Here is a 10,268-nt window from a genome sequence, read left to right as displayed (position 1 = left end):
ACGACACCTCCAGAACCAGAGGAAGAAGAAGATCTAGACTTCTTGAAAGTTTGGGCACGGGGACCCAAAGAACTAGCAGGCCTCGACTGAGGAAAAGACCTGTTCCGCCGAATGCTGTCCTCCGCCTGGTGACAACGGCTCACCAAACCCTCGTAGGACATGTCGTCGCCAACCGCCACACGGTCATGGATCTCAGGGTTAAGGCCCTGAAGGAACAAATTATACTTCATCTCTGAGCTATCAGCAATCTCGGGGCAATAGGATAACAGATCAAAGAACCTCTGCTGATACTCATCGATAGACATGGCTCCCTGTCGCAGACTCAGTAGCTCGCCTGCCTTCGACTGACGGAGTGCAGGAGGAAAATACCGCTTTTGGAAAGCTGTGCGGAACTCGGCCCAGGTGGCCACTCCTCTCGCCACAACAAAAGGTGCAGAAGTAAACCTCCACCACCTGCGCGCACGCCCATCCAGAAGATAGCCAAGGGTCTCCACCTTCTGCTCCTCGGTGCATTGGAAAGTCTGAAAAGTTGTCTCCATGCGGTCTAACCAGTTTTCCGCATCCTCCGGAGACTCACCTCCAACTAAGGGCTTAGGACCCATAGCTAAGAATCGACGCACAGTGAAATGCTCGTCGTCATGATGACGATGACGCCGTTCTCGACGAGGCTCCCGGTCGGCATCACCCCAACGCCCACCAACACTGCCATGAGAACTTCGGTCGTCATGATTTGCCATCTACAAAAATACCTCATGATGAGACTAAATCCCAAGAATTCTTTTGCATGCTCTGATACCATAAATGTAGTGACCCTTACCCGGATCACTTACTAAACAGAACTTTATGCATGCAATTTACTTAATTAAACAGATATCAGAATTAAACTGTGGAAACCATAAATAATTTACAACCCCAAGTAAAGGAATCTGTAATTTATCCAATAATATACAACCAAATCGAATAGCTGTATAAACCCAAACAACAGTAATAAAACCTAGACGAAGCTCCAGCTGGCCAACCACTGACTAGCACCTCCTGGATCCACCCTCCTCGTCCAATCGCAAACCTGCCCCATGGAATAGGGTGTCCAGAAAATACAGAGTACGAGACGTGAGCATAAAATGCTCAGTACGAGAGTATGAGTATACATGCATGCAAAGTGAACTCCCTATAGACTCGAGGTCAAGGATCAGATAACAGAGACAGACCGGGCCCTGGTATGTAGCACGCTGTGCCATCGCTTCAGGAGGTGGCTCCCATACCGAGATAACCGTGGATACGCCGGACCCAAATCGATGGAAGTCCATCCACTAACAGGATAGGGTACAACCCTACTAACAGACATCTCGAAAGAGATACAGCAAGATGCAAATGAATGCAGCATAATATCATGTCATATAAATCATGAAGCCACATAATACATGCATACTCAGTCAGGATATCTCGAACAGTACTTTCGTACCTCAAAACAGTGCAAGCTCTACCAACTCTAGGTCCACGCCTATAGTCTGCTCTACACTGCCAAATGATACTACTATCATTAAAGTGCTCCAAAAGCCTTAACTAAGCTATTGCATACTCCTAAATATTTATAGGAAGCAAAAGCTATACCTTCGTCCGTCGTTAGCCCTTTGATGTTGGTGCTTCCAGAACTTGGGCACAACTCCGCTACGACTACCGAACGCCTCGCCAACCTCCGTACCAAGCCTAAGAAGACTAGAACAGCTCCAAAAGGACTAGAATGGAAAGGAGAACTCGGAATTGGCAAATGAAAGTGAAGCCTCGGCCTTTTATTTATAGACAACGATCGAAACTTTCGATCCTTGATCGGAACGTCCGATCCTGCCATCGGAGCTTCCGAAGATCCTGATCTGCCACGTGTCAAAATATCACTAGTTGACTCCGGATAGGGGTGATCGGAGCTTCCGGTCCTGATCGGAGCTTCCGATCTAGCCAATCGTCATGGATGACGTAATATGATCGGAGCTTCCGATCCTGCATCGGAGCTTCCGATCCTGTTCGAAACTTCCGAACCTACCTTCGGAGCTTCCGAACTCTATTTAAGTAATTATGATTAATCCCTTAATTACTGATTTCGGGTACGGGGTACTACAGTTATTCACATATAAAACACCATCTACACTAACCTTGTATTCAGACTGATGCCCTGATCTGACCATGTCAATGGACTTCTGAATACTCTGATCATTTCTCTGTGCTTCTTTAATTCTAACCAACAATTCTGGCTCAGCTTGAAGTGCACAAATTCTGATAAACTTCATATCTATTTTAAATATCAATCCAGAAACACAGCAATCTTCTACCAATTTAGTGATACCTATCGTAGATAAGGATAAGGCACATACCTTTCTACTCAAGGCATCTGCAGCTACATTGGACTTTCCCGGATAATATTTAATCTCACAATCAAAATCTTTCAGTAAATCTAGCCATCTTCGTTGCCTCATATTCAGCTCAGACTGTGAAAATAGATATTTCAAACTTTTATGGTCAGAATAAATCTCAAATTTCTCACCGTATAGATAATGTCGCCATATCTTCAATCCAAATACGATGGCTGCAAGTTCCAGGTCATGGATAGGATATCTGGTTTCGTGTGGTTTCAGCTGTCTCGAGGCATAAGCAATGACATGTCCTCGCTGCATGAGCACACAACCTAATCCCCTGTAAGAAGCATCACAATATACAGTAAAATCACCAGTACCTGAAGGAATAGTCAAAACTGGTGCACTCGTCAATATCTTCTTCAACTCAAGGAAACTGGCTTCACATGCTTTAGTCCAGACATTCGGTGCATTCTTCTGAGTCAACTGAGTAATAGGCTTGGCAATACTGGAGAAATCTTTAATAAATCTGCGATAATAACCTGCTAAGCCCATAAAACTCCGTATCTCTGGTACAGATGTCGGTCTAGGCCAAGTGATCACAGCTTCAATTTTGCTAGGATCAACAGAAATCCCATCTCCGGATATAATATGCCCAAGGAAGACCACTTTCTTCAACCATAATTCATACTTTGACAGTTTGGCATACAACTTTTCTGTTCTCAAAGTCTTTAAAATAATTCTGAAATACTCTATTCATAAGACCCATAAATACTGCTGGAGCATTCGTCAGACCAAGTAGCATAACAATAAACTCAAAATGACCATACCTCGTTCTGAATGCGGTCTTCGATATATCTTCATCCCGAACTCTTAACTGATGATATCCAGACCTTAAATCAATCTTGGAATACACTGAGGAACCCTGCAACTGGTCAAACAAATCATCTATTCTAGGCAATGGATATTTATTCTTTATCGTCGCCTTGTTCAATTGCCGGTAGTCAATGCAAAGTCTCATTGAACCGTCTTTATTTCGTACAAATAGAACCGGAGCGCCCCAGGGTGAAACACTCGGTCTAATGTACCCTTTTGCTAATAGATCTTCAAGTTGTTCTTTTGATTCTTTCAACTCTATTGGTGTCATTCTGTAAGGTGCTTTAGAAATCGGTAACGTACCTGACATCAATTCAATACTGAAGTCTATCTCCCGAGCTGGAGGTAATCCTGGAATTTTGTTTGGAAAGACATTAGCAAACTCACTAACCACTGGCAGATCTGCCAATTCTGGGCTAGTTTTCAACATATCTACTGCATAAACAAGGAATCCCTCTGCCCCTTTCTGCAATAAACGAGTCATAGATAGAACTGATATCAAAGGTATTCGAGATCTCGAACCTTTACCGTAAAATTTCCATTCCCCTGCCATTTCTGGTCTGACTCTCACAACCTTCTGAAAACAGTCTACGGTAGCCCTGTACTTGGTTAACATATCGATTCCTATAATGCAATCAAAGTCTGACAACCCAAGCACAATACAGTCTATCTCTATCACATTATCTTCAAACTGTAGTATACAATTTTTGACAGATTTCACTGATACTATACCGCTCCCCAAAGGTGAAGATATAGATACTACAGCAGATAATGACTCAACATGCAATGCATGTAATATAACAAATTGTTCAGATATAAACGTATGGAATGCACCTGTATCTATGAGCACATAAGCAGGATAACCACAGAGAGTACAGTTACCTGCTATAACGTCGTCAGGTGCTGCCTGAGCCTGCTCTTCAGTCAAGGCAAAGACTCGAGCTTGTTGTCTTGGAGGTTGATTCGTTGTTTGGCTACCTCCTGCTCTATTATGTTGCTGAGGCTGTGGCTGGAAGGAGTGTACAGTAGATGCTTGCCTTTCAGGCTGAGCCACTGATCGTGATGACCCCGCACCTTGAGACCTCACTGAACCACGCTGTGGACACACCTTGGCAAAATGTCCTGGCTGATGACATATGTTGCAATTCCCAGACACACCTCTGCACTGATCACTGGAATGTATTCCTCCACATTTGTTGCAATACATTCCTGTATAGCCTGAACCCTGTCCAGCACTGCTCTGTCTTGGCCCACTAGAGCTGGATGAACCACTGCCTGACTTCTTAAACTGCTTCCCTTTTGCTTTCAGATAATCTTTCTTACCACCGCTGCTGCTACCTCCCTCAAATCTAGGAGATGATTGTTGAAACTGAGCTGGGGGTTGTGGTTGTCGTTGAAACTGTGCAACAAACGATGCTCCTCGCTGTTTAATCAAACCAGCCTCCGCTCCCTTTGCTCTATCAATTGCATCAGCAAAGTTATTCGGCCTCCCAGAGTTCACAAGGGTAAAGACATCTGGATTCAGTCCATTAATGAACTGATCAGCTTTGGCCTCCTCACTTCCAGCTACATGTGGAGCAAACTTTAATAATGTAGAGAACTTGGCAACGTACTCTTCTATATTCAGATTCCCCTGTTTCAGATTTGCAAACTCTGCACCCTTGTCCTTTCTGTATGAAACTGGAAAGAAACGTTGATAAAATTCTTTTGTAAATACTTTCCAAGTGATAGGTGTACCTTGATTTTCAAGAGCTCTCTTGGTTGTTATCCACCAACTTTTGGCAACCTCGTGTAGTTGGTGCCCAATCAATCTGACTCTTCTGTCATCTGCATAATCTAGGGAATCAAACAACATTTCCATATCCTCTAACCAGCCTTCACATTCAACTGAGTTCTCGGTTCCTTTCAAAGTAGGCGGCTTGAAGGATTGAAATCTTTTCAGTAAAGTCTCCATAGGTGTTGCTGTAACATCCATTGGATCATTGGATGTACTGCCCTGTTCTGGTCTAGGAGCTTCTGCGACCTGTGGCACATCTGCCTGTTCTGGCGGGGGAACGACCAATGTCTGTCTAGTAACCGGCGCTTAAAAGGATTAGCACACAAAGGTATCAATATATCATACTCACCCATTCTGTTTCAGTCCCCCTCTGATTAGCATTTTCATGCCTTCTCTAGAGATCAAGTTCTGATCCAAAACCGGTTCTAATTCATTCTCAAATAATACATACTTGATAAAGCAATAAATCATGCTTATAAAATCAATACACATAATCATGTGATCAATTTAATCTAAAACATTAAATCATGCAAGAAAAATCAATCAATCAAGAGGACTCGATCTACCCCGCTCGCTTATCTCTAATCAGTCCAGAACTTACGCTCTGATACCACCTGTTGTGGGGACCTCGGGTGCTAATCTCATCTTATAGGGCAATTAATAACAAGAAATATTCAATCAAAATATTAATCTGCTTAAAAATCAAATAAATAATACAGGACATTTGGCGACGCAAAAACACGTCGCAAAAGATCAACAAATTTTATTATTATTTTTTTTTAGTAGCCCTTGACGCGCGGGCGCGCATAGGGCTCGGTCCAAGGCACCCAAGGTGCCTTGGTTAGGCGCGGCCGCGCCTCTGGGCTGGGCGGGCGCGCCTGGCCCTCTGATTTGCCTTCCAAACAGCTGAAAAATGATGTCTTTGTCCCTGTTTTGGTCCTCAAACATTGACAAACATATATAGCATAAATTTAACATCAAAATCTAGATGAAAACATGCAAATCCATGAACTAACCAAGTAACTAAACAAGGAACTTGACATACAACCATAAGATCTTACATACTCTTGTTCTTGACAACATACATATCTATATGCTCAAATGTTCTTATTCTTTCCATTCATACAAGTCTTTATATGCAAGTGTTTATAACAAAACATAGACAAGATCTAAATACAAAGGTTGACATCAACTCTACTGCATAAACCCGAGTTCACCACATGCTACTCTTGCTCTCGTTCTTCTTACAATCTTCTTTGTCCTGTGCTCGCCCCATCTATTCCCATGCACACATACAAACATAGAAATAGCCGGATATCTCCGGTGAGAATTGAATCCCAGTATAAAACAACTAGATCATGCATAACATATAGTTCAAAGAAATACTCATATAAACCTCTCAACAAGCATTAAACCAATCTATTGCAATGCATGATTTTAAAAAAATCTGCTATCAAGTTCTATATCGGTTCTTGGGAACCCGGGGAAGAAGAACACAACAAATCTCCAACCTACTCTCCCTTTCGGGGTGGCGTTGAACTCTTTTCCCGGACTTTGAAACACTATATCGGGTTTCTAGCAATAGGAGTCGATCTATCTCCTATGCTCCTCGATATATATCCAAACGTCCAAATTTTTTTGACGAATCTACCATTAAAATTGCAAGGACTGTTGGCTCAATATGAATGCATCAAAATCTAGAAGCATAAGACTAAAAGCCAACTAATAACAAGTTAAATAAAACAAGCAAGTAAGTGTGCAAATACAACACATATAAGCACATAGTATGTGGTTTTGAAAAGGGCATTCAAGGAAACCTCTTGAATATTCAAAGCCCTTATTCTAAGGTTGTCTTATACCTTTCAAACTTGGTTTCAAAGCTCTTCAAATCTGATATAGCTGCACAACAAGAACACAATCAAAATCTGCTCATTCTCTTCTCAATCTTCAAGGCTAACAAGTCACAAACCTTGTTCTTCCGTCGATTGGTTTCGAAGTCATGATTCTTAACTTGAAGTCCCCTGTTTTCAATCTGAAAATACATCAAACATGTCTAAGAACATTAGCAAGAACTCACATCATACTCAGCTCAAACAATCTAGACTCAAACTTAATCATTTTTCAAACCGACGGCATAACGGTACGGAATCGGTAGCCGAAACTGAAATCCAACCAATCTATCATTCATATCTACTTAAAATACATGATATACCAGCCAAAATACATCAATATACCAGCATATCATCAGCTAACATTTCGAAATACATGCTGAAAAATTCATAAGAAATAGAAACGGCATCCAATCTTCGACCCGATTGCGATAATACAACACATAGAATCTCAAGAACATAAATCCATACTCAAATTCTAAGTTCTTCACACACACAATTTCGAAATATACTGAATCATAAAGATACTTACACCAAATTGAAGCTCTTCTTTCAAGGATCACGGAACTATGCCCGGAATTTAATTCGGATGCACGGATCTTGAAATATTTAACTTGGAAGACAAAATTCCAAGGTAGAAGATGATGTTCTCGATTTTGGGCTGAAGGAATTGATAACTCTGATTCAAAATGCTTACAATACACATTCATATTCATGTGTAGACAAGTGTCCTCCACTAGCTATAAAAATTGCACTTTGACCCCTCATTTCTTCACTATTTGCAAATTGGCCCTTGAAACTTCTTTTTAATTCAATTTCAATCCTAAATAATTTAAGAATATTAGAATTTAAATCTAAACTCCAAAAATTCTCAAATTAAATATTCTCGAATTAAAATTAAATAATTTCGGGCCTTACACAAGAACTGTCAGATATAGCATAAATAATACCAGCATTCAATAATTTCAACACCTAAGCTTTTACTACTTCTTTCATCGCAGGATTTAACCTCCTTTGATGATCAACATAAGGACTATACGACTCCTCCATTAAAATCTTATGCATGCAAATATTGGGACTAATTCCCTTGATATCAGAAATAGACCAACCCAAAGCAGATTTAAATTTTCTCAAGACTCTTAATAATTTATCCTTTTCATCATGAGTAAGAGAAGATGAAATAATTACCGGGTTAGTCGAATTTTCTCCCAAAAATGCATAACATAAATGACAAGGCAGTTCTTTCAATTCAGGAGTAGAAACTGGTACCTCTTTTTCGACTTCCTCAGACAATGCTTTAATTTTGTCGTGGCCATCTTTTTCCTTTGGCAAACTTTCAAGAGCAAGAAATTGCTCTCTAAGTTCCCAATCATCATCATCCACTTGATTTATGGAATTAATCAAGTACCTAGCCAATGCGTCCTCTAATTCCAATCCTGCACAAAAATTATTCTCATAAGAATTTGATAAATCAATGCGATTACAAGAATGTACCTCATCTTGGTATTTCATGGTTTTATAGATATTGAAAGTGACAGCTTCACCACCAACTCGTAGAGTTAATTCACCCTCCTGCACATCTATTAACGCTCTGCCAATCACCAAGAATGGTCTCCTCAAAATTAGAGGGACATCTTGATCTTCTTCCATATCAAGCACTACAAAGTCAGCAGGAAAAATAAACTTATCTACTTTTACCAACATCTTCCACAACTCCTCGAGGATATGTCAAAGAACGATCAGCCAACTGCAGAGTAATCGTGGTTGGTTTCACCTCGCCAAGCTCCAAAGACCTGAAAATAGATAAAGGCATTAAATTAATACTTGCACCTAAATCACATAATGCCCTATTAAAAGTCGCACCACCAATAATACAAGTAATAGTGAAACTCCCTGGATCTTTCAATTTCTGTGGCAATTTCTTTTGCAGGATGGCACTGCACTCCTCTGTCAACTTCACTGTTTTGAACTCTTCAAGCTTTCTCCTCCTCGCCATCACATCCTTCATAAATTTAGCATAATGCGACATCTGCTCCAAAGCATCAGCGAATGGAATATTTATATGAATTTTCTTGAAGATGTCAAGAAACTTAGAAAATTTTTCATCCAACGCTTTCTTCTTGAACCGCTGAGGATATGGCAGAACATATTTTTGCACATGCGGTTTCTCAGGCACAACTGCAGACTTGCTGGAATTTTTGCTATCAGAATTTTCGGACTCCACCACAATCTCTTCAACTTCCTCATCATCCACTGCCTTCGGCTTATATGTTCCAAGTTCCTTGCCACTTCTAAGAATAACAGCCTTGCATTGCTCTCTAGGATTAACCTCGGTATTTCTAGGAAACACACCTCTCTGCTGATTATTCAATGCATTCGCCAATTGACCAATTTGTGTTTCAAGATTTTTTATAGAAGCGCTCACATTGGTCAAGTGCGTCTCCATACTATCCAGCTTATTCTCATTCCTCTTAAATCTTGTGGAAGACTCTGAAATAAAATTATGCATCAAATCTTCCAAAGATGCTTTACCCTCACCATTCTGAGTATTGAACCCTGGTGGAGGATTCAACACATTCTTATTGTTTGCATATGAAAAATTCTCATGATTACGCAAACTAGGATGATACTGATTGGGTACAGGATTACCTAGATAATTGTTGTAATTCCTGTTGTTCACATATTGCGCTTGCTCCAAACTCTCAAATCCATCAGCAGAATTTACTGCAGTTGCCAGTGATGCTGTCTCAGTAGAACTTTGATTCCCTTTGGTCAGTGCAGCCAACTGTGTAGAAATAGTAGCCATCTGAGCAGTCAAAGCAGTGAATGCATCAACCTCATGAATTCCAGCAGGCTTTCTTATTGCAGATCTCTCACTTGGCCACTGATAACTGTTAACAGTCATTTGCTCAAGCATCTCATAAGCATGTTCAGGAAATTTAGAAAATATTGGACCTCCAACTGCAGCATCCACAGAAATACGAGTTGGCCCATTCAAACCATTGTAGAATAATTCGATCTGTTCCCAATCTAGAAAATTATGGTTTGGACACTTCCTAAGCAACTCCTTGTACCGCTCCCAGGCTTCATACAATTGCTCAAAATCTTGTTGTTTGAATGTAGTGATCTCTATTTTCAACTGATCCGACTTAGCAGGTGGGAAATACTTAGCCAGAAATTTGGAAGCCATATCCTCCCATGTAGTGATAATTCCAAGAGGTAGTGATTGCAACCAACTATGAGCATTGTCTCTAAAAGAGAACAGGAACAATCGTAGCTTGATGGTGTCCTCAGTAACACCATGAATCTTTACTGTGTCAGCAATATCCAAAAAAGTACGCAGGTGCAAATTTGGATATTCAGTAGCTGCACCCCTGAACT

General features: G+C 40.8%; 1 non-coding gene across 1 annotated transcript; it reads left to right on the top strand.

Moving 5' to 3' along the window:
• Positions 1 to 9,922: 9,922 nt before the first annotated feature.
• On the top strand, positions 9,923 to 10,028 carry LOC140869944 (small nucleolar RNA R71). Its single transcript, XR_012146932.1, has one exon. It is a non-coding gene; the product is annotated as a small nucleolar RNA R71 (small nucleolar RNA).
• The last annotated feature ends 240 nt before the right edge of the window (positions 10,029 to 10,268 follow it).

The sequence above is a fragment of the Henckelia pumila genome, chromosome 4 (assembly GCF_033568475.1).
Source record: "Henckelia pumila isolate YLH828 chromosome 4, ASM3356847v2, whole genome shotgun sequence".
Classification (NCBI taxonomy): Eukaryota; Viridiplantae; Streptophyta; class Magnoliopsida; order Lamiales; family Gesneriaceae; genus Henckelia; species Henckelia pumila.
The sequence above is the reverse complement of the archived record's forward strand: the minus strand, read 5'-3'. Positions and strand labels throughout refer to the sequence as shown.